Consider the following 26,556-nt stretch of genomic DNA (forward strand, 5'->3'; position numbering starts at 1 on the left):
CTCAATTCGACTTCTGTGTGAACTGATTTTCTCGTTGTTTATGACCACGAAAAATGCCAAGCTATATTGGAAAGCACAGCATGAACAGCCCTTAGTGCGCTTCAATGTGTCAGTAGGCGGAGTTGATTTAAAAGATGCCGTGGAGATGCTGCACTCCGATTTGCGGTGTGAATACTGTCTTTCAGCCAAGTCGCCCCGAGATCCTTCCTTTGATCCCTGGCACAAAGGTCCCTTTACTTAGTAGATGTGGAGCAATGTTCTGCAGTCCGTCCCGTGCCATGGAATTGCCCTTTTACATAAGATGATGTAGGATCCTTCTTTGATCCATGTGGCCAGAACGTTTCTTAACTTAGCTGTCTTAACGATTCTCTTGGCAATTTTTCCCACGACGTGGATTTGCCTTTTTACCTTATTGCCTCAGTTCGCGCTGTCTGTGCAACGTGGCCACAGTGAGCTTAAACAACTCGGCACGTCCACATAAAAACAACAAGGGGTGAGCTTTCTTGAAGGCTTTTACTGGATATACTTCGTTGTAAACTGAAATATATACAAAAGAAACATACAGGTATATACAGGTGTACAACCAAAGACAATAAAGAATGATTTACAAAGCAATACAAAGCAGAGAGTATACATTAAACAATGAAGCTTTAAAGACACTTAGGGCTTGTTTATACTTCACACTCAGAACGTGTATGCGCACACATCATGGCCACACATTCCCAGTGTTCATTTGACGCGTCCTCCGAGCAGATGCTCAGAAATCAACATGACGCGTGTACGAGTTTCAGTACCAGCAAAAAATCGGGGGGCACAGTGTGCTAAAAGATGGAATTTGATGTCAGAATCTCTGTTTACTGTCTACATGTGACAGAATGCTGCTTTCCGGATCCTACGAGATCGATGTATGCGCTTCGATGTTTGATGAATGGTTCGATGTGGTGAAGCAAAATGCCTACATACAAATGCATTCGTGGTGCTTTTATATTCAAGCATCACATATTCCCGATTGTAATGACACGATACATTTTAAAAGTCTCACATACCATCTTTTGTGCCGTCTTTTTTTTTTTGTGGCTTCCTCTGGACCTGACAGCAGCGGCAAACAGCAAAAGATCGCCACACTGAACACATTAAATGTATGATATTCCAACTCTCTGCACATTTAGAATCCTAAAATTTATACTTGATATCACTTTCATGATGAAATGCATTAAAATATGTATGTTACAGTTTACAGATAAATAGTTAATTTCATTTAAATAATTAACACTATTAATAATTACACACATGGGGGTGACATGGTGGCAAAGTGGTAGCACTGCTGTCTTGCAGGGAGTCACGTCATTGGTCTTCTCTGCCTGGAGTTTGCATGTTTTCCTGCTGGGTTTCCACAGTGTGCTCCGGTTTCCTTCCAAAGATATGCAGATTTGGTGACACTAAAATGACGTTAGTGTATATGAGTGCTTGTATTCACCTTGCGATGAGCTGATGCCTCATCCAGGGATTGTTTCTGCCTCATGCTCAATGCTAGCTGGAATGGACACATCCTAAGATTGCGGTAAGGTGTCATCGGAATTTAATGGGTGTTCCAGGCAATTCACAACACAGTGAAACCGAATCTGTTCTCAACGTGATAATATCTCTCACTGCCACCTGGTGGATTCCTCCAGATTTACATAAAGTATGTGTGCAAGTATAAACAGCACGACGCTTGCGTATCTGGAGCGTCCGCTGCAGCATGCATTGCGTTGCGTGAAATATAAACCCAGCCTTACAAGGTGAGTGATTTCCATGGTTGGATCAAGACAAAGAGAAGCGTGTAGACAGAGGTTCAAATTGCTGAGTACCACAACTAACCAGACCCAGGGGTTTACATACCTTAAAGATACACTTTGGACGTGACCGAAACAAGAGATAAAAGGGTGCCTACGTGAGACACATGGGATGTATTGTGTTCAAATGTTTATTATGGGACCTACATGCTTTACGTGAGTTTCATAGATTTTTATAGCACCACCGTGATCTCTGTATAATTGCAAGATCTTAAACTAAAATACAAAACAGAAGACAGACGCGAATAGTCTTCTTCAGACACAAGTCAAGAATTGACCATTTCAAGATGGAGAAGGAGTCAATTTTAAGAGCTGGAAAGCAGAAGAGGTGGGTTCAGGTGGCTGGAAACCGGAAGTGACGTCAAAAGTAAAAAGTCTGTCAATTATCCTTTCTATACACAGAGAAGATGAATTAAGTGATGGCACCAACCCCTGGTTTAGAGTGAAATTACAGTGAGTTAATCCCTGAAGTTGTCCCCTAACACACATGTCTCCTTCTGTCCTTCAGTTATAATGGCCCCCCAACTAGGAAAGGTATCACTAACCAAACTGGTAGGGATGCCTGTCTACCCATACCTTTCCTATAAAAAGACCCACTGACCATGTAAGGAGTGTTCTATCCCACTCGGGATACCAGCCAGCCCTGTCGTGTATGACACTGTGTATCTTCATTTGTGTCACCTGTGTTTTGTGGCGGGGCCACCTGCCCATCACCATGAATGGGCTGCACTCAACCCTAAAAGCTTTGAAAACCCAGAGACATTGGCGGTTTGTTGTAAATGCACTTTTGCTGTTTTTCAGATTAGTTGGATTTGTAATTATTCTTGTGGTTTTGTGAAATGCTGGATTTTTGTAAAATTTGCTCAGATTTTCACTTTGCCTATTGGATTTTGCTTTTTGGGGCTGTGTTTGCTTTTGGGATTTCCTATGTTGAAGGCATTGCCTTATGTGATTTTCTTCCTTGTGCTCCTCAGAGCTTAGTTTCGTATCATGGAGCATTTTCTATGATAATATTTATAAAGATTCTTCATTGCCCTTTTTGTATTATTAGCCAGGGTTGACGGTTTCCCCCTCTAGTGGGTATTTTTTGAGTGTTTTTGGGATTTTCATGCTTGTGATCTGTCTAGGTCATAACAAAATGAACTTCAGGGACTGTGGGTTCCCTCAGCCTTGATGGTGATAGGCAGGTGGCCCCACCCACAAAACACACGGAACATAAAGGAAGATACATAGTGTTACACATGAGCGATTAGGGGGCAGCTAAAGGCGACGAGCTGTGCAAAACCACAAGACGGGGGACTAAGACAATGTGTTAACACCTCTCTCTTTTTTTTAACAGGAAAGACAACAAAAACCCACGGCACCTTGAATTTGTGTCAAAAGCCTCGCCCAGACGTCCAAACTGCTTCCGTGTTATGACTTCATCTCCAGTCGCTTACAAATGATGTCACCACTGTCCCAAGATCTGCCACATCATCCTCCCAGCATTCCTATTTCTGTACCCCATCACATAAATTTTGCCGTTTTACTACCATTCTATGTCAATTGTATATTACAAACCTGACCGTTATAGAGAACTTTCTCAACTTCTTACTGTGGTTTACGGTATACAGGGACGGAATCCCCAACCCTTAATCTGTGTATCTTTGTTTTCTTCACAATAGGTACATAAAAACTAAATGACCAACAATATTAACATAAACAATGGAATCAAAAATGAACAAGAAAGACATAAAATAACATTTGAACCCCAGCTATGTGAGGAACGCTGGCTGAAACATGAAAATATATTTCATTTCTTTACAGTATTCATTGTGTTCATCTGTCACCATTTTCACATTCAATATTTGTGTTTTTATGTTACATGTCATTCTGAGTTATATTCTCACTGTGCTGTATTTGTAATTAGTGTATAGCCTGCTGGGCTTATTAGTGAAAGTGTGCTTTATAAAAACAAATTGAAACTGAAATTATGCATGCTTAAAACCACCATTTCCATTGAGATTTAGCTACTTGTTTAGACATTATCTAGCAAAGACCACTCATGTGTTGTGTCCTATTGACATAACAGAGTATTTGGTCTGCTCTGTCAGGCACAAATACAGTAAGAATGTATGTGACTGAAAGACATGAGAAGTGATAATATCTCCATAAAGAATTAACTAGATTTAATAACAAAAACAAAGCAAAGGACCTCCTGAAATTGAATATAACTGCACATAATATTGGAGATTCAGTTATACTGATGTCACAGAATCCGTCAACTTAAAATTGTTGTAATAATCTCAAGATAAAAAGCAGAACATAAATAGATTTTATTTTATTTTTTCAGAAGCAGTTTACCTGTTGTTGTTTAAGTGCTTCTGCCAGTAGTCTAAACGTTTAGAAACAGTAGATTTATGTTACCTCTTACTGTTTTGTAGTTTTTTGAGAAGAAGATGTTCAAAACAGCAGTGTTTATTGGAATAACAAAAAACAGCCTCTTTACTTTTGGAAAGTTATTTTTGTATGCATGTCACTCTACCTACCTTACCTTAGCTCAACCCGCTCTTTTACGATACAATCGTAAAAGATGAGCTTTGACAATTCTTCAGTAGTTCTTCTTGGAGAAATGGAATCAAATGGGCTTTCTTTAGTGGAATTCTGTAAACTGCCATTTGGTAAAAGTTTTAATTGATTTTGACATTCATTTAGTTTTATACTATTCTGCTTACCATTAAAATAGGCTGCGGTGGGCTGGCGCCCTGCCTGGGGTTTGTTTCCTGCCTTGCGCCCTGTGCTGGCTGGGATTGGCTTCAGCAGACCCCCGTGACTCTGCAGTTAGGATATAGTGGGTTGAATAATGGATGGATGGATTAAAATAGGTGATGCCTTTTACTTAATTTTAAGAGATGGGTCCAGCTGCTGACCTCTTCAGCTTTGCAGTTCAGTAGTTCCTCTGGACTGCCAATTGGATTGCAGGTTTTTGTTACTTTATTTACTTGACTTGAGTCAGATAACACCCCCTAACTCAAATCATAACCATAGTGTAACCAGTGTTATCACTGACATATAATGTAAAGCGACAACTGCCTCAATGGAGAGGAGTTCTGGAGGCCCGCAGCTAGAATCTATTGAATTTAAAGGATGCTCTGTTTTTAATGATACCATACATCATTAATTCCATATGCAACATACGTAAGGTAAACATGACCTTCATATACTTAAGGAGGTATCATTTGGCCCTAAGGATAATTACTGCATGCAAGATAATGAAAATACCACAGCAAAAATAAATCCACACTTCATCTTTTTTTCAGTAATAATCATATATCAGTCTTGCTCATATCTTTTTCGTAATTGTTAAGACTTGAGAAAATTATTACATACCTTAACATGACACTTTCAAACCAATATAGTATAGCGGAGGACCGGAGCCCATCTTGGCAGCATGAGGTAGCATACAGAAACACATACACAAAGGGGCACTGATCCATCAGAGGGCCCAATTCTGCCAGGCCAGTTTAGAGTTGCCAATTATCCAAATACACAGAACGTTGGAATATTTGATGATGACCAGAGTACACAGATAGAAAACAACACAAACATGCAGCTATAAACGTGCAGACAATCCAGCTGAGCCTATGACCCAATAACTGCATGGTGACGGTAAATTGGGGAAAAATTAAACCACAAGTTTGACATTGCACTTCTCAGCTGGGAGGAAAACTGCAAAACCCTGTAAAACAGACCTATGTGACGAGAGGGAGAACGTGCAAACTCTACATAGACTACAACCAGGTGCAGGATTTAAACCCAGGGTGCATGAGACAACAGCACTAATCACTTGTTTCTCATGCCATACAAATATAGATTAAAAAATGAGAAAATACCAAGAAATAATTCAAAAAGAAATACCAAGCTAGATATATTTTATAAAGCAGTGTAATCATTTTTACATTTTAGATGACCATACAACAGGTGGCATGAATGCTAAACAGCAAAGGAGTTTGCATTTCAAATAAAAAACTCAACTAGAAATCACTGATACACCACTGAATGACAGATCTGCTGTTTAACTGAACATAAGCAATACATAATTGCAATAACAAAAGCCTGACTAAATCAAAGAAATTGTGATATCTGCGATAAGTGATATCTAGCATATAAGACGATAAATATTTTGTACTAGGGGGCTTTGCCCCCTGCTCACCTTGCTCACCCACCCCCTTCCCCCCACCCCAAACCCAGGGCGCCCTATGCGTCAGCCACTTCGCGTCTCTGCCTGTCACGTTTTGAAGAGGGGGGCTGAACGCACGCTAAGGAGATGCGGTTGCTCCTATGAAACGCCCTCTTAAATGGTGATACAATGGGAAGCAAACACATTTTTTTACTTCCTCTATGCTCAATCAGCTGGCTTGCTGCTGGTGCTGCTTGTGCTTGTGTTGTGCTGCACTTCAAACATTTAAAAGCCTGTACAGCAGCTGTCCTCCTTGTCTCACGGGACGTTAAAGTGTCTCAGAGAAAATCACGTCTCGACCCAAGAATTTTTTTTTATAATACAGAGATATCTTTATTTGTAAGCTTGACAAACCAAATGTAATATTAGTGTTCCATGTTTTACTTTATTGTAAAGAACAGCTGTGCTTTGATGTTTACCTAACCAAACCCCCCTTTCAGTCTTTGTGACTGACTCAGGATGTAGAATGTATCAAACCAGCTTGGCAAGCCTATTAAACATCACCGACAGGAAGAACATAAATTGCCTAAACAGTGCAACTTGGGGATGAGCTGTACCTCAACCCTTTAACACTAGAATTACCAGAGCTTACGTACAAACTCGTAGATCCGGCCCACCTTAAATCCTTTCACACCTCACCACCAGCGTCCTTTGTCCTCTAAATGTGCCGATAAAGACAAGCTGAAAGCAGCCGGCTAGTCCATCCCCCCACTGAATTAGAACGTGCACAAACTTCTCCCAGCTCATGCCTTGATTGATTATCTGGGAGTGAAGTGGAGTTTTAGAATGGAAATAATAGATCATTATTTGGAACACACGCATTTCATATGTGTTCCGTTTCTACAGTAATCTGTGTAAACACATTTGTAAAACAGAAACGTTTGTCATATTGTAGTAGTAAATGGCAAAATGTAGGCATAAACTATATAATGTACTGAATAAGCTCCTGATATGACTCTAAGTAACAGCGCCAGCATAAGTTCACACCCGATCTGACGCTGTTCACTTTCAAATAATATTGCATGTACTGTGCGTTGAAACTACTGCACTGAATAAGCTCACGCCTTCTGTAACAGTGCCAGCGTGTATTCAAACCCGATCTTACGCTCTCCGTTTTCAAATAATATTGCATTAGTGAGAAAACAGAAGCCCTCCCGCAAGAAACGTCCACTCACATATAAGAACAACGCAGCTGCACCTGGTGGGGAGGGCTTCTGTTTTCTCCGATCTGAGTTCACCTCTGTTATAGTGCGTCTTTATTTGAAAACTGCATCAGATCTGAAGGGGTGGTGTCTGGAAGCTTGAACAGCTGCACCAGGTGTAAAGGAGAAAGATGGCACCGTTTGAATACAGGACGATGTCCAGCGTCATCCTGCCAATCACTTGTCCTTCAAAGAAACAGCACGGCTTACAGAGCTCGCCAACGCTACACCGTCCAGATCTAAACACTCTAAACAGTCTAACTGCATTCTCGTACCATTGCTCGCATACTAAAGTGTCAGCAGGTATTTTTCGTGACATTACACGTGTAATTTGTGAGCATGCCCTTGACGATCAAACAGAGGAAGCTCTGCAGTTCACTTGTGACTTTATGCTGTAGGAAGATCAGTAAATAAATAAGCTCGAATGTTATTTATTTGGATCACATAAAGATGCGCTATAGCTATTTATCTATCCCCTTAGCTGTTTTTTATATCTATTATACAGTGCCTAACCCTGTTTATTTATATATCTCGTGACTTCTCTATCTGTCTGTCTATTATGCAGTGCTCTGTCTATGTTTTATGGATCTTAAAAATAACAGTTATAAAGACACTTTTTCATGTTAATTGCAGCCACAATTGTTAAAAATAATATTTTAAAAGGAGCATCCCACAAGAAAATACAACGATCTGACTGACTAACAGTGCATACCACTTTATATGGTTAAAAAGAAAAAAAATAACACTTCCTCCTCAGCGGGGAATCGAACTCCGGTCTCTAAGGCACAACAGGCCTGCTGCGCACTGATTGGCTGAGCAGTCTGTGTCAACTATCCGCGACTTGAGTATGTATCGTGATCGTGATTTAGAGAGAATACAAGTCCTATAAATGTACACCGTGTGTTACAGACGCAAACCAGGTGTATGTGTGTACTGTATAATGTTAACAATAAGAGCAGCTCACTACTGAAAATGGCAAATATAGGAATGAGTCAGGATCGAACCGGGGACTCTCGATTATAAGTCAGCAAATCTTACCGTGGCATAGCTACACCACGGAAGCTTTTGTTTTTTCCTTGAACCTTTTGTGAAAGTGTTTACTTGATCTTTGGAATTCAGGCTTCACACATTATACACTTCATGTCTACATTTTGTCAATTATGTTTCAAATAAAGATATAGTATTTATAAAAGGTGTCATTTTGCTTGACTTCTCACTCTATACAACTCTAAGCAACTGACACGCAGATAAACAGACTTGAGCTGAGAAAACTGTGCGGGGTCGGGGATATGATAGCAGACTGCTTGCTGTTTGCTGCTTATCAACATATTTAAAGGACAGAGAGGTGAGAAGCGTTTTAAGGTGGGACGGATCTATGAATTTTTCGTAGGCTCTGGTAATTCTAGTGTTAATTAGTAACTGGCCCAGGAAGGGACAGGGAAACTAATTCTATTGATCTGAAGTATGGCTGTTTATGATTGGTTTTGAATTGAAGGCTATACCACAACATCCCACTGGCTCATGATTTGTTGTAACAGTGGTATAAAGTTGGTCAAGTTGATTTTACCTCTGTCTCCCTCTCACCATCTGGCCATGAAGAGAAGATCATGATAAGGACAACTCTGTCTTGGCAGCCATATTGAGACAGGCATGTGGCCTATACTCCATTGAAAGGCCAAGAGGTAGCAATGCAAGCTAGATTGAAAATAAACCATGAGCCACCAGGTTGCAAAATGCACTGTTACTTAGGCTGTAATAGAATGGTTTAATGATAATTTCATTGTATTCTGCTTCCATGATATTTTTGGGCATATTATTAATAATGTATAATTAAAGTGTAACTTAACTCCCACCTGTTCCTTTACTCTGTCTAATTGTCTGAGGATGCAGATGTAGAAGGGAAGGGAGGAGGAAACGCTAAAGTCCCTGACCACTAACTAGTAAGTGTATGGGACATTTTATTAAGGTCTACACAATAAAGAGTATAAAGGGGGGAAATAGGGTCAACATTGAACTCTACAAGACAAAACAAATGGAGTCAAATTCACATATAATTTTATGTTGACTTTTTAGATACAATTAGCATGAATGAGTTATAATTCTACAGAATAAAATGGTAGGCCAGTAACCTACTCCCACAGGTTAGTGGCAAACCACACAAACCAATTGCTTGCCTTGTGTCACAGGTCACGGGCATGCCTTCACATGCTACAAAGGACAGCAGGCTAAGGCACAGTACTGACCCCCTCATGGCAGAGGACAATCATTACAATCACCTGGAACATAACTGCATTACAGATCTAGTGTTACATAGTACAACTAACATGTAACATTCTTAATTCATCCTTAATTCAAACAGAATTACAAAATAATCTCTAATGTTTGCTAATAATTACAAACAAACTACAGTAATCCCTCCTCGATCGCGGGGGTTGCATTCCAGAACCCACCTGCGATAGGTGAAAATCTGTGAAGTAGAAACCATATGTTTCTATGGTTATTTTTATATATTTTAAGCCCTTATAAACTCTCCCACACTGTTTATAAATATTCTCCGCACTGTTATACAGTAAACCCTCGTTTATTGCGGTTAATCCGTTCCAGACTCTACCGTGATAAATGAATTTCCACTAAGTAGGATTCTTTATTTATAAATCTAATATTTTCGCAGTTAGAGCATAGAAAACCTGTTTACCTTCTAAATATATTTTTTAACATTATTAGAGCCCTCTAGACATGAAAGTACACTCTTTAGTCAAAAGTTTAAACTGTGCTCCATGACAAGACAGAGATGACAGTTCTTTCTCACAATTAAAAGAATGCAAACATATCTTCCTCTTCAAAGGAGTGCGCGTCAGGAGCAGAGAATGTCAGAGAGAGAGAGAGAGAGAGAGAGAGAGACAGAGAGAGAAAAGCAAACAATCAAAAATCAATAGGAGCTGTTGGGCTTTTAAGTATGTGAAGCACCGCGATAAAGCGGCTGCAAGAAAAAGGGAGCAATGTGAAGGTAGTCTTTCAGCATTTTTTACAGGAGCATCCGTATCCTCTAGGCAAACAGCCTCTGTGCAAACAGCCCCTCTGCTCACACTCCCTCCGTCAGGAGCAGAGAATGTCAGATAGAGTGAGAGAGACAGAGAAAAGCAAACAATCAAAAATCAATATGTGCTGCTAGAGCTTTTAAGTGTGCGAAGCACCGCATGGGAGGCATATCGTATATCATTGAGGAGTTTTATTTAATACGTAATACGTAATAGCGTCCCTTGTATGAAATCAACTGGGCAAACAAACTGAGGAAGCATGTACCATAAATTAAAAGACCCATTGTCCGCAGAAATCTGCGAACCAACGAAAAATCCATGATATATATTTAGATATGCTTACATTTAAAATCCGCGATGGAGTGAAGCCACAAAAGTCAAAGCACTATAGAGGGATCACTGTATACTCAAAACAGAAGCAAAGAAAAATATTTGGATACCATATGAAATTGACATACACACATACATATATATATTACTTACACTCACCTAAAGGATTATTAGGAACACCATACTAATTCGGTGTTTGACCCCCTTTCGCCTTCAGAACTGCCTTAATTCTATGTGGCATTGATTCAACAAGGTGCCGAAAGCATTCTTTAGAAATGTTGGCCCATATTGATAGGATAGCATCTTGCAGTTAATGGAGATTTGTGGGATGCACATCCAGGGCACGAAGCTCCCGTTCCACCACATCCCAAAGATGCTCTATTGGGTTGAGATCTGGTGACTGTGGGGGTCATTTTAGTACAGTGAACTCATTGTCATGTTCAAGAAACCAACTTGAAATGATTCGAGCTTTGTGACATGGTGCATTATCCTGCTGGAAGTAGCCATCAGAGGATGGGTACATGGTGGTCATGAAGGAATGGACATGGTCAGAAACAATGCTCAGATAGCCCGTGGCATTTAAACGATGCCCAATTGGCACTAAGGGGCCTAAAGTGTGCCAAGAAAACATTCCCCACACCATTACACCACCACCACCAGCCTGCACAGTGGTAACAAGGCATGATGGATCCATGTTCTCATTCTGTTTTCTGACTCTACGATTTGAATGTCTCAACAGAAATCGAGACTCATCAGACTAAGCAACATTTTTCCAGTCTTCAACTATCCAATTTTGGTGAGCTTTTGCAAATTGTAGCCTCTTTTTCCTATTTGTAGTGGAGATGAGTGGTACCCGGTGGGGTCTTCTGCTGTTGTAGCCCATCCGCCTCAAGGTTGTGCGTGTTGTGGCTTCACAAATGCTTTGCTGCATACCTCGGTTGTAACAAGTGGTTATTTCAGTCAAAGTTGCTCTTCTATCAGCTTGAATCAGTCGGCCCATTCTCCTCTGACCTCTAGCATCAACAAGGCATTTTCACCCACAGGACTTCCGCATACTGGATGTTTTTCCCTTTTCACACCATTCTTTGTAAACCCTAGAAATGGTTGTGCGTGAAAATCCCAGTAACTGAGCAGATTGTGAAATACTCAGACCGGCTGGTCTGACACCAACAACCATGCCACGCTCAAAATTGTTTAAATCACCTTTCTTTCCCATTCTGACATTCAGTTTGGAGTTCAGGAGATTGTCTTGACCAGGACCACACCCCTAAATGCATTGAAGCAACTGCCATGTGATTGGTTGATTAGATAATTGCATTAATGAGAAATTGAACAGGTGTTCCTAATAATCCTTTAGGTGAGTGTATACATATAACACTTATTATTGGAAGAGCTTATTCCCGTCGCTCCGAAAAATAGTATTATTTCAAAAAATAATGCCTGTTTGCTGCTGGTATATCATCATGAATGTACATTTTTCTTTTGTTTGCGCCAGTGGTTCTCAACTGAGGGGCTGCCCACCACTAGGAGGCCCAACTAAACTTCCAGAGGAGCTGAAAGATGACTAAAAATAATTATAAAAATGCTGCAAAATATAAAAGGGTGGTGAAACTTAAAGACCATGGGCCATATCTGGCCTTGGGATCTTGTTAAAGCGGTCCACTTCATCAATATTCATACATCCCACATACGGTACATAGTAGGGTCTAGTGGTTGCTAGAGTTTGTCTGTGCAACACAGACTTGAAGTTAGAATAAGAACAGTGCACTCTTAATGACCCAGCATGAAAAAGTGAGAAGAACTTTAGTGTTTTAGCGTGATGCCAAGATGAGACAGTCTCATGAAACAAATGGTAGGTTGACTTCACACACGCCATTGTGCTTACTATTCAAAGCTGCACAGCTGTATCACGGCTGTCCAACCTTCCGCAGCTTACCTGGCTGCTGCCGCAGCCCTACACAATGCTTTTGTTTTTTTACCGCTGACTTGATTATTGTATGAAGAGAGAAAACACATTTGCATTTCCACTCGTGTATAGCTGATGGAAACACTTCAGTACAAAAGCTGATGGATAACAAAGTAGCTTCTGAAATTAAATTTAGGAAAAAGTGTTTGCAATGACTAATTCTGCATTTTAAAAATTACTTTTGAGTACTTAATTATTTTATGCTTCATTTAAAAAATAATACTTAATACTTAAGCGTAGTAGTGAGCAGCTTTTATTTTTATCAAAAATATCTGCTGTAACAAATTCTGTATATAGGTAATTACTGAAGATTATTTATCCATAAAAAAACTACTTTTTATGTATTAATTAAGAATCACAGGCACTAAAAAATCTTTTATTTAATAAAACCAAGCAATTTTTGAAATGGCCTATTCATTTTGTAGCATGCTTCATAAAACACAGGCAATATAATACCACAAAATTTTTGTCATCATGAAACATGAACAGAAGGGTGTGCAGCCTAAAAAAGACCCATAAAACAGTTCCGGAATCTCAATGGCCTTCCCAAAAGAGGTTTACTTAAGCCAACCAACACCATGTACCACCTATAGGCTTCTGGCAGGCCCAAAAATGGGATGCTTGTTTATAAACTACACAAAACATCCAAAAAGTCCCAAGAAATATTAAAAATGCCCAACAAAGAGGATTAAAACTCTCAGATCTGTGACTTGTAATCAAAAGTCAAAAACAATTCTTTATAAATTAAAGCTTGTTTTTTAAAAAACAGAAAATGTAACAAAACTATTCAAATGAACTAGGAGTTGCATAAAAGGTAATCCAAGCTAGCAAGTCCCAATACACTTATCCAAACATAAGAATCCAAGGGCAACAGAGAAATAATCAAAAAACTTGAATATTCAAACAAAAAACACCACACTCTCAGAACTCCAAACAACTTCAATGCCTGAGTTCCCCCTCTCTGGGCCTTAAATAGGATTGGTGACATCATGGTGGGCCCACCTCCTGGGGTTCTTTCAACAGAATACAATTGAGTACATTCACATTTACAGACAAAGTACCTTATTACAGAAAAAACTAAACAAAACCAGTAGTAATCACAAAAAGACATGCAAAATAATAAGTCTAATTTAACAAACAAAACAAGAAAATATAAATTACACATAAGCCCAAGTTGACACATAACACAAATATGATTTTGTTGATAAATGAAAGTTCAAAAACAAACACCTTTGTCAAGACTGCAGCAAAAGTACAAGACTGCAGATATTATGGCCTGGGGGACTGGAGGAATAAAGAGAACCACATGTCTAGGATAGTGAGAAAAAGGTTCAGTGCATGCACAGTTTGCAGTCAAGTGACAAGAGCTAAACGGACATTATAGGCATATACATTTATTTCTACAATACTGAGGGGTAAATTAGTTCAGTTTAGGATCACAGGGAGACAGTGAATATTCCAACAGCACAGGGTTTAAGGCAAAACACAAGCATTTTGCACATTTGTTTTGTATTTATTTATTTGCATTTTTATTTTTGTTGGCAATTCCTGCATTTTTGTTTGTTTTTCTTTTTTTTTTTTTTTACATTTTGGCCTTTGGGGCCATCACAGAAAACACAATGCTGTACATAGCGATCACAAAAAAGAATGCATAAAAACAATTAATGATTGTTTTTTAATTGTATTATGCCAAAGGATGAAGAAGAAAGGACTTGATACTTTGTGAGTAAAACCAGATTGCTGGAATGGAAATCCACGTAGACATGGGGAGAATACGCAGTCTCCACTTGGACAAGGACCGTGTATAGTATAGTGTTATATATATATATATATATATAGTATATATATATAAAGTATATTTAAAACACCATGGATCAAAAAAGGAAGGGAAATAGTAAATACATGTAAAGCAATTTAAGATTTTATTAGATGATGTGCACTGAAAATTAAAATGACTATGAACAAATACTGTAACTTGACAGGACTGTTAACATGTATGTAAATAAAATAGTAATACTCAGCCTGTCTTTTTAATTTCTCAGCTTGGTTTGATGTCATTTTTCCATTTTGCACACTAAGGACCTCATTTTAATGCTCAGATATCATGTTGTCTGTTTGCTTTTCTGTTAATTGGCTTGTTTGTTTGCCAAATGTACAAAAATCATTTTTCATGAAAGTTTGCTTGTACTGTACAGTAGGTTACCTTTACTCCAACTTAAAAGCAAGCTATATGGCATTTTGAAAATGTAATTTGGGAGGGAGGCTGTAATGTGGGTGGGGGGGGGCAAATAGAAAAAATTCATGATTACAAAACGGCTAAATCAATCAATAGCATTTTGCTTGTATATTTAACCTGAACCAACTTCAAATCTGGGAGTGGTGGAAAAAATTGAAATAGAGAAGCAAAGATTTCATCACTTCAGAATGTGTTGAAATTCATGAACTTTTGCCTTCCTTTTGTTGATACAACTCAAAATCTCAACTTCAAACCCTTTTGAAACATCCATCAAGAAATGGGTTTGTAATAGGGGTGGGTTGCACAGCAAAAACCACATTTTCACGATAAAATAGTTCATGTTAATGGATTTGGCATATTGTTTAGGTCTAGCCCTACTTACCGCAGAGGCTATATTTCAGTGTTTCGTTGGAAACAACCATGGGTGGAATGGGCATATTGTGATGTGGAACCAATGCAGAAATCATGAACTACCATGCTATGCCTGCTTTCACACAATATAAAATACAGGCTTCATGGAGTTTCAAGAATTTCATTGGTGAGTCATAATGGAAGGGCCACAAAAATCATGCATTACTTCAAAACAGCTGAATGAATGAATATTCTTGAAATGTTTCATGCATATACAGTTAGCCCAACTTAACATATAATATTTATGCAGTTTCAAACTTTTCATTATGGTTATGAGTTTAATAAAGTGAACAACACAAAAAATGGTAAATGTCATATTAATGATTCAGTTATTCAACAAACCATCCAGTTCAGCAATGTGAGGTTAAACATCTATTTGTGAAACCATACTATACCAAGAAATACAGTACTTGACTCCAGCCCAACAAGAACTAACAGCAATTATAGAATCAAATCATTCACAAAAAATAAACTCATGAGAGCAGAGAAATTAATATTAGAGAAGCAGTATAGATAACGAATGGGATATTTGCATTTTAATCTGCAATGGCTAAAGTGTTATAACAGAAGGACAAGAGAAAAGATAAAGATTTGGAGATCCACCTCGTATATTGTGCACAAAAAAAAATAGTCGGGACTGTGTGGGGGATGGCGGAAGTGAGATCAGTAGGAGGGCGTGGTCTGGACAGAAGGGCGGAAGTTGGTGCTGGTTTACATTGGTTCCCCTTCTGTGGATCTGTAGAAGAGGAAGAAAAGAAGTTAGTGTACTTTATCAGCCCTTGAGTTGACAATTTACCCTCAGTTAACATTAGAATTACTAAAGCCTACGAAAAAACTCGTAAATCAGGCCTACCTTAAATCCCTTTGCACCTCTCCGTCAGCGTCTTTTGTCTTGTAAATGTGTTGAGCCTGCTATATCATCCCCCCCAACGCTGCAGAAAGGGCAAAGAGTTCTCCCAACTTGAGCCTTAATTATTTTGGAGTGAAGCACTGTACTTTTAGAGGGGAAATAATAGATCGTTATTTGGAACACATGCATTTCATGTGTGTTCCGTGTCTACAACAATCTATGTAAACACATCGTTAAAACAAAAACTTTTTTATGTTTTAGTAATAAATGACAAAATGTCAACATGAACTGTATAATGTATGAAGGCTGAATTCCAAATATCAAATAAACACTTTCACAAAAGGTGCAAGTGCAATACGAGCTTCCGTGGTGGAGCGGTAAGAACTGCTGATTTGTAATCCAGAGGGGATATCAACACAATTACAAGACAAAAGACGCTGATGGAGAGCTGTGAAGGGATTTAAGGTGGGCCTGATTTATGAGTTTTTTCGTAGGCTTTGGTAATTCTAGTGTTAAGCCCTTTGACTGTCTCCCATGCGCACGTGTGTGACAGTGTCAACATTTAAAAGACACATGAATATTTGCTTTTTTACCTTAACCCACTATACAAATATATTTGGACAACCCCATGGCAGTTTGGCTAGTTTATTGTTATAAAATAACCTCAGGTCTCTACATATAAACCTGTAACGTCTATTTTAGTTTGTGATGACAAAAATGAGGAACACTTTATCAGAGGAACCCCAACACATAATTTACTGCACTTTATTCTGTTGCTCCCCATAACACTGTAATGGCATAAGTTGAGTTCAGAAAAGCTAAACGAAATACCTAGTTTTACATAACTGCCCACTGTCATAAAATCACTGGTCATTGTGCCCTGGACCTGCATTCGCATATCAGTCTGTTCTACACTCTTGACGGTCCAATCCGTCTCTGGTGAGGCAATTATACACTGCTTTTTTTTGATGTGGCACAGCCCCTGCATATCTCCAGGATGGAGTGTATCATTGATATATCAACAATAAGAGAAGTTTACCTGATGATAACAACCTCCACATGTTCAGCAGCTCCCATCTGGACATATTTGGCTGCATATCCAATTGAGTTACAGTTAAATTATTTCTTGGCTCTGGTTTTGGAATAATCTTTTACTCAAGAATCACCAAATGCACATACAGTACTGCATTTCATGAAAACAGAAAAACTGTTTTCCGTGTGCAAATATTTTGTGAAACAGTGTATTTTACCCAGTACTACAAGTAATATAATGTAATGAACGTAAAAGATTTGAATAGCTGCTTCACACACAACAAATGTTTTGCAGCTTTTACTGTAAATGTACATTATATTGGACATACAGGTTTTCCTTAGTCTAAATTTATAATTCTACCTGTATCATTTATTTTAGCCACTAAAACAATGTGTGGAATTTTCTAAGCATTGGGCATGATTTATGAACGTGATTTCAAATATTTGAACCTTGAGATATTTGTATAGTGCAAAAACAATAAAGAAACCTATAACTGACAACATAAAATATATTTGTGAAAAAGTTACATGATAGAGAAAAATGGTTTTCATTTTTTACCTGTGTTATGGAATCTAACTTTTGCAGCATCCTTATCTGTCTGTTTTTGTACATCTGTAGCCCCTCAGATTGTATGAATGCCTGCTGTCCAAATGAGAGCCAGCCGATATGGCCAGAACTATTGTGTCTGTTTGTGGAGAAAGCTTTTCTGGCCCAGCTGCAGTCAATAATTAAGTGCTAATAGCTTAACTGTCTGGGCCAGACTTGTATAAAACCACAAGGGATCTGGAGGGACATAGTCAGACAAAGGGGTGTGTAGAGGTCTTCTAAGCAAGAAACTAAAAGCAATTATTATTTTTTTAAATATACCATATGTGAATATCTATATAATTTGGGTAGTGGGCTACAATAAAATTTTAACGTTCTTTTGAATTAATGTGCAAAATTAATGTAATATTTGATTTCAAATGAAAGCAATACAGGACATTTTTTAATTATGTGCCATCTTCTGTGTGTGTTCTGTTATCTCTGAACTCCCACTCATCGCCTGTCAGATATCCAGTAAACATTTTCATTCATGCATCGTACAGTCACTAACAAAGTCAGTTGCTAAGGAGACAGCATGCATTTGCAGAATGCACACATACATCCACACATACATATTAATATATACAGTACAGCATTATGATTACTACACATTAATGACACCTAGAGGCCTGAAGGTAGTTTACTCTTTGCACAAGTTTTTATAATGGAAATACTGCATCAACAATTTAGTTTCATAGAGTGTCCTGAATTTGAAGAATGTTTTGAGAGGCTCTCACAACCCTCTGGTGACTTAAAGCATACGGGCTAATTCCAAAGCACAATAACATGCTGCGACAAACCTCCAGGATGTGTTAAATGCTGGCTAGTTTCAAAACCACAATCAACAGTATCAATCATCATCACCTAGAGAAGAGATCAGGTTCATGCACATCTATCCAGATAACATCTATGAATTTGGTACCACCATGTTGTAAAGGCTTTATAGAGAAAACACAAAATGTGCAAATATCAATTACATTTATTGGAAATCTGATTGTACTAACAGCCTGAAAAATACACAAATAATTTATGAGTGGAAGGTGTGATGCCACATAGGTGCAACATTTTTGGCACAGCAGTGTGAACAAGCTACTGGACTGGTGAAGTTTCCTTCTCCGTCCTGGTTACATACTCCTTCCATCCATTTACTAAACCTGCTTATTACAGTGAGTGGTGTTGTTCCTTACACAATATCAAAGTTGTCATTCTAGGACATTTAGTCATTCACTGCCAACCAGTCACTTTAAAGTCATAAAGAAGTGGCTGTATTCACATTTACATTCACATTCTTAGTAATAATAATACAGTAGCAGTATTGTTACAATGACAATAAAAAATCAGTTACGTTTAGGAATGTAAATGATCACAATTTGTTTCTCCAAGGATAGAAGATTTTTCCACACTTTCAATGGAGTAAAAAAAGTCCTTTTTTAATTTGAATGGGGCATTTTACGTGACATTTGTGCAGTTCCTGTTTTAGAATCTCAGGCTAACTTTAAAGTGAATTAATTGAAGGTGAATGATTGCTCCATCACTAACAAATTATATGCGCTTCCAGATCTACTTTGTCACAGTAAAGAGTGTTATGTCCAGAGACAAATGTGGACACAAGGAAGGAATAAACCCTAATTGGAAGTCAGTGGTTCATGGGTCTTACATGCATATTATTGGATTAAAAACTTGCTATACTATCCAAAAAACAAATGTGTACTTAGAATCACTCATTCTAGCCTAATCTCAATCAGTTTGTCAACACTATGTAATGAGGCTGAGATATACACTTTGCATTTCTTTATTTATACCCTTAATATATTTAGTTTTACTGACAAAAATGTCTTATTACTCAAATGCTCAAAATAAAATACTATGGCTATGAAATAAATAAAAAGGAAGTGATTTGACAAATTGAATTGTATAAGTTTAATTTCAGATTATTTTTTGTTCACTTATTGCATGGTTTCTTAAAATTATTGTTTCTATTGTAAAATTTTGGATGAAGAAAAGGCTGCAACATGATCAACATTTCATTACAGCAACATCATATTATGAAAATGTGTTTTGGGGCCGATGGGACAGTATTATACTACTGTATATTATAAAGAATTGAGTCTAAAATAATGCTATTGTGAAAAAACTGTTTTTGTATTTCCTGTTATCAGAGTTGGGCTGTTTTTCAAATAGGGTACTTTGTACCCATAGCTGAGTTTACAGGGTAGGGTACCTCTCTTTAAAATAAATGCCTGGGTTTCTCCAAAGGCACAGTTTCTCCCTTCCTGGTGGTAATTTGCAAATTGCTCTTTCACAAGCCTGTCCCTTTTTTATCATTGAGTGGGACTAGTCATGCGTCATAAAAGAGTACTCTCACTTTCCTTTCTTTGAACTGTGTTGAACATATTCCTGGGAATTTCCAATGATTATTTACATAAGCGCCACTAATAGAATACACTATCACATAGTGCTTTACAGAGAAAATAGTTGTATGATTTCCAAAAAACAGCATCTCAGTAAACACTTCATTTATTTTTCCCAGTAGTCATTGCATAGTGTGCAATATTCCATTATATGAAAAAGTTTACCAGGCTAACCCTGGCCAGTTTGCTTAATGTGTATCAGGGAAAAAACAACAACACAAGCTAGAGAAATACTGTACATACCAAACACTGGTATATTAGCAAAAATTCAATAGCACAATATATTTTACAAGGAGACAACAAAAGTATTTTATTATAGATATGGATACAGTATTACTTATTTTGATTTTCACAAAGCTTCTGGTAAGATATCTCAGGCTTAGGATCAAGCAAAAATCTTGCATGGCAAATCCATCCTTGCATCAGTTTGGTTACAAGCTTCCTCCATGTGTAGAATGGGAGATATTCTGGTATAGGACTGGAGATCATAAACCTTCCACTGCCATACCAAAAAAAACCTCTCCAGTCGGATTCAGGGAGGGAGAGTATGGTGGAAGGTATGGCACTAAAAACTGTACATGCTGATGAAACCAGTTCTGGACCACAGGACATCTGTGGAAAGAAACATTGTCCCAGATAACAATGTATCGAATGTGCCTGCATCCATTTGGGCTTCTGCTGTAACAGTGTTGTGTATTCTATCCAAAAATGTGAGTATGTGAACTGTATTGTAAGGGCCCAATTTGGCATGGTGGTGAAGGACTCCATTCTGTGTGATGGCAGCATACATTGTGATGTTACCACCATAATGGCCTGGGGCATTCACAATAGTTATTTGGCCAATGATTTTTTTCACTCTCCTTGTTACATTTGTGACCTTGAACCCTGCTTCATTTATTAATATAAACTAATGTGGTACTACATCTGCATCCACTTGCATTATTCTCTAAATTGTGTAGTTCTGTACATCCCTACTGTAAGGTTCTGTGCGTGTAGTGCATAGTCATATTCATGCCACAGGTCTTTTACCTCTCAGAGTTAATTTGAAATAGCACACTGCATAGCTTTTTCATCTGTAACTGATGTTTTTGAAGGTTTCTCCCCAAGGTTGATAATAAGACCTGATGAATGTTGTTAAAAACTGTGTTGTCACTGTGGACATGTGCTTGAATTTCTCTGAGTTGTATAATGTTGTTGGCCAAATTCATGTTTATTATTGATCTCTGTTGTTCAGTGGAGAATACGGAGCACCTTCCTCCACATCAAAACGTCCGAATTACTGATGCAACAGTGTATCTAATGAGATTAGGCCTAACTCTTTGTCCAGTCTCTCTCAACATCAAATCATGATTTACATTATGGTCAACTAGCGTTGCTCTAACTTCATTCGATAAATCTGGTCCTTATGATCTCTGTCCATTTCCTCCTTCAGGTCGACCCCTCCCTCTTCCTCTACTTACCCTTCTTCCTTAGCAGACTCACCCTCTCATTCTCATTCTCACTCTTCCTCTTCTTCTCACTGAATTGTTGGCTTCCATTTTGGTTAAATTCAAGTGAACTCACCTGTTGCCTTTTTATAGTGCTTACACCCATTTGTTGATTTTAAAATTAGTTACCTACTTGTCTTCACACCTGACGGTCATTTCTAATCAGTTGATTCACGAGTGTGGTATTTTGAAGGTTTGTACCAAAGAATGTGACATCATATTAGATTTATGTGTCTAATGTAAAGAAGTGTGTTTAGTGTTTTAAAAAATATTGTGTGTAATGTTCTGCAAAAAGTGTGAGGCTGAGAATGTGCTTATAGTTGTGCATATCTGTGTCAAAGTTTTGCTTCTTGAGTGTCTGGTTTCACTAACTGTGTTAATTTTATTTTTCGTGTTAAGCAATGGTTTAAAACTGCAAACAGACAAGGTAAAACTTGCTTTTTGCTGAAACAATCTGCACAGTCTACAAAACCAAATAATTCAGTCAACAAACACACAACAAAACATACTTCACAATATGCACTGGTTAAATACTCTTTTGCAAATAACAAAACTATTTTGTCAGAATTATATATTCTTTAGGTGATGTCACACACGTGCAATTGGGAGACAGCTGAGAGGCCTTAAGAATAGTACTACGACACCAGACAGGGAGTTGACGAGCTGCACTAACTCTCTTTTTCAGTCTTCTGCAGACCATCCACAGGAAGACTCGCTAGGTACCAGCACCATGTATGATGTCACTTCCAGTCTCAAAGACATCACTTCTAGTCCTGGTGCCAGTGATGATGTCACTTCCGGTCCAGAAGATGCCACTTCCGGTTCTGGTTCCTGTCTCGGGCTTTAAAGCCACCATTTTTTTCATTTTACAATCAGTTCTGCTTTGAACTCAAACCTGTGAACATCACAACCAATTCAACCCATTTGCAGCCAAGGCACAATATACAGGTGGCTGCCCCAAACCTTTTGATGTCTGTGGTCTGCTTTTGTGACAGTGAATAAAATATAATACAGCTAGTGCCAAAACAAAATAATCTGAATTTATTTACAAAAATCCACAAATAATTCCATATAATCAGTAATGAGAGATGCAATTTTCAATTGTTACCATAAATACTGATTATAGTACCATACAAACATTATGAACACCAACAGAAAAAATGTGTTACACCTATGTACTGTAGTCTAGCATACCATACAGTAAAGGAAGCTAGGTGGAAAACAAAGCAGAGGCAAACAGAGAGCTCAGCCGTATTCTGATACAAAGTCCTAATGATTCCAGCTACAGGTTGACAACTCATATTGGGTTTGACTTGCTGTGTGATTTATCCCAAGGTCATGCCGTGGCTGATGGCCCTACAGTTGCTCTTATCTCCTTTGTAATGTTTCACTTTGTTCCTTGTCCTCTCTGCATGTTCTTCTTCCTCTTCCCCTCTGTGCTCTTTCCTATTCCATTATATTGCTAAGTCTTTCTTTCATAGAGAACAGGACAGGTAATTTGGTTTAATTGTGCTTATACAGGTGATGTGCGTTGTGGTGCTCTAGTACGCTAAGTTTATATTGCTGACTGAGGCATTTCTACAAATGACAGAGGTGTGTTCACAATGAAATCGGAGGTAATGGGAGGAGAAGTTTGTGCATAGTTTTACAAAATGAGTGCACCACCTCAAAATTCACAAAGAAAATGAGAAGTTGGCCCATCAGAATTCTTTCAAATGAACAATAAATTCAGCGACAACAATTAAAATGAACGAAAAGGTTTATTGAAAATGGAAACCAGGAATCATCTCTGCACAAAAAGAACAGCAGCTAACTGGAGTATTCTTGGATAATGAATTTGGATTGGATCATCTGTTCAGCAGGTTAGATATATGTTGGTACTGTTTTGGATTTTTTTCCACATTTTTTCTTTACTGTGTACAGAATTCTGAGACAGTGACTTCAGTATTGCAGAACGCACCTTAGAAATTGAAAAAAAATGCAATTGCTTGCTTTCTTGCCAATTTTTGGTTTTCCCTTAATACAGCAAAATTCACCAGAGCGATTAACCCTTTCTTGTTTTATGATTGAGATATTAGTGTTTACATTCTGATCTCTGCCATTCACAAATTCACACACTCATGTTTCTAGTACATTTCAAATACAAGAAAATGTTCTTTTCCAATAAAGCAATTGTGTTTCAGAGAAACTCTTTAGCTTCTTAGCTTATTAAAAATATTGCAGACAATGAGGTTATGTCAAAAGAAAACGTAGCATTAGATCACTATAACATTAGAACAATTGTGATGATAACAGGCTATTCAGCCTAACAAACTCATCAGTTAATTTCACGTGTTCAAAATAACATTCAGTTTGAGAGTTAAAAATCCCTAAAGTTCTACTCTCCACCACACTATAGAATATATTCCATGTGTCTGTGGATCTTTGCATAAAGAAAAACTTTCTAACAGTTGTACGAAATTTGCCAACCATGTCCCTGTGTTCTCTTGGTGCAGAGTTTATTTGGAAGCAGCAGCTGTACTACTGTACTAATTCTTGTCATAATTTTAAAAACTTTGATCATGTCTCCTCTTAATGTCTGTTTGTGTAAACTGAAAAGCTTCATCTCCTTTAATCTCTCCTCATAGCTTATACCCTGCAGTTCCGCAGTCAGCTTCATTGCTCTTTTCTGGACTTTCTCTGGCTCTGCTATTTGTTTTTTTTTTTTGTAATAAGATGACAAAAATTGTACACTAAAACTCACGTGTGTTACATAACATAGCCTTCCTTTACTTGTTCTCCACATATCACAATAGCAAGAGACTATCTACCCAGAGGAGCACCTCACAGCTTGGATCACCTCACATTTTAAGGGCAGGAAGTTAGAATCAGATGTAACACGTTCTGTGTTTCTAGAAATCAGTGTATATTAAAAGATGAGGCTCCCCAAATGTAAAAAGCACAGTAAAGACAGATACAGAAAGAAAATGTAGAAGCGAGGAAATGTATTAATTATAATAAACAATCAGACATGGAAGATGCCTCTATGGAAAGGTGAGTTCACTCCAATTAAGGGTTGTTATGACCCTCAAGTTTTGCAAATAAAAGCAACAGTTCATAGCTAAGATAACTTGTTGTACTCAGATGTCCTTTCACACATATATAAAACAAAAGATACTTTGGACTGTTTTTTATTTTAGTTGCTATATGATTTTCAAGCTCTGAATACATAATCACTGTTTTAATATATTCTACCTCTCTACAGCTAAGATGGCTAAGACTGCATGGACGTGATTATGTCCATATTTCTTCTTAAGCTTCCTAATTAGTCTTCTTATTGATTCCTATTAAATCCTATTTCCTTTCCTAGTCCTATTAAATCTTAAAGGTGATTTCAAGTTAAAGCAGCAGTGACCTCTGTAGTGTTCTCTTTGTCACCTTGTGAATACATTTATTCTGTATCTGTCCTACTATGGTATTAAGACTACCTACCTACTATTTATTCAATTCAATACTCCTTTGCAGTATTCAGATCCTAACTCATATTTCAAGGCTTGCACTGTGTGACAGAGTCCAAGGACATTTTGGCATTGCATCCAAAAAGTTACATTACAAGCAAAAAGGAAAATAATAAGTGGAGCTGATTGTTTCCAATAAGCTTCTGTTATTAACAAATTGGGTCTGCAACAGACATTGGGTTTTCAAAGAGCAAGTGAAGAACATTAACAAGATACCTGTAATGGGTGAGCACGCACCAAAGTCAATTAGTTTGCAGCCTAATGTAATGGGTCCATGTGATCTACTCTTCTAATCCTCCTCCTTCAGTGCACATAGGTGCCTGTAACTGCTGCTAATGTGCACCATAGGTTAACACAAATGCAGTGATAACAATTGTAAAGAAAGGAAATTATGTTACGAGAATGTGGTTAGAGACTCTAAAATTGTGAAATCTGTGCAAAGACAACACTAAGACCTCTGAGTGTGGCTGTGATTTGGAGTCAGTTGTGATATAAACTCTGTTGGTAACTGCATTTAATAACACAGTAGAAAAAAAACAAAAATGACAGAGAAGAGATATTAGTCAGTGACTGGTGTCTTGTACATTAGAAACCTCAACAGTTATAAGGGACTTTGAATTCCCCAAAACAGATGTTCCAGATGTTATATTTATAAATTATCAGTTTATAATTAGCACTTCATATCATTTTAGATTTTCTTGACAGTTGTCAAAGTTAAAAAGATTAAATGGCAAAGTGAAAGAGATGCCAGTACTTGGTAGTACACTCCTGCTTGACGGAACTTTGGATTTCATTCTAGTTTTCTGTTAACTGGCTGCTAACGTATCTATGACTTTCATATTGCTTGCTCTCTGTCAACTTTGGGTTATGATGGATAGTTTTTTTTTTTTATTTATTTTATTAGAGCTCTTTGTTACTCCTACAGAAATATTCATTTTTCCATAGGGGTTTTATGCCCTAAAATCTGCTTCTGGAATTACTTTTCAGTTTCAATTTTGTTTTGACACATTGAAAATTAGTTCACATTTTATCATGACACTATTTTGTTTTTAGAAGTTCACTAACATTTTACCTTAATTTATTTGTTTGGCTCATGACCTCACTGTTTCTAAGGTTTAGAGGTCAGTTTCATGGTCTTTCTGGTTGTCCAAGATTGTGGATATTAACAAACCTTTTGTCTTGTGCTTTCTTTGCTGATTAAATCTTTGCTTTCCAACTTAGCATTCTTAATATTCTCGACAGCAATTTAGGGTTTCTTCTGGTCACAATCTATGTATTGTTTTCTCAACTGTAGTGGTGAAGTCTTTTAGCAGAACACTTTGAGAATATCAAATGAGTTGACAGAACTCATCTTGAGCACTGACTGAGTGTCGGGGATGTCACACTACATGAGCAGAGGACATGTTCATGCTGTGATTTTCCCTGACAAGTTTAGAGTTATATAAATGAATGTTCT

This window comes from Polypterus senegalus, chromosome 1 (assembly GCF_016835505.1).
Source record: "Polypterus senegalus isolate Bchr_013 chromosome 1, ASM1683550v1, whole genome shotgun sequence".
Taxonomy (NCBI): domain Eukaryota; kingdom Metazoa; phylum Chordata; class Cladistia; order Polypteriformes; family Polypteridae; genus Polypterus; species Polypterus senegalus.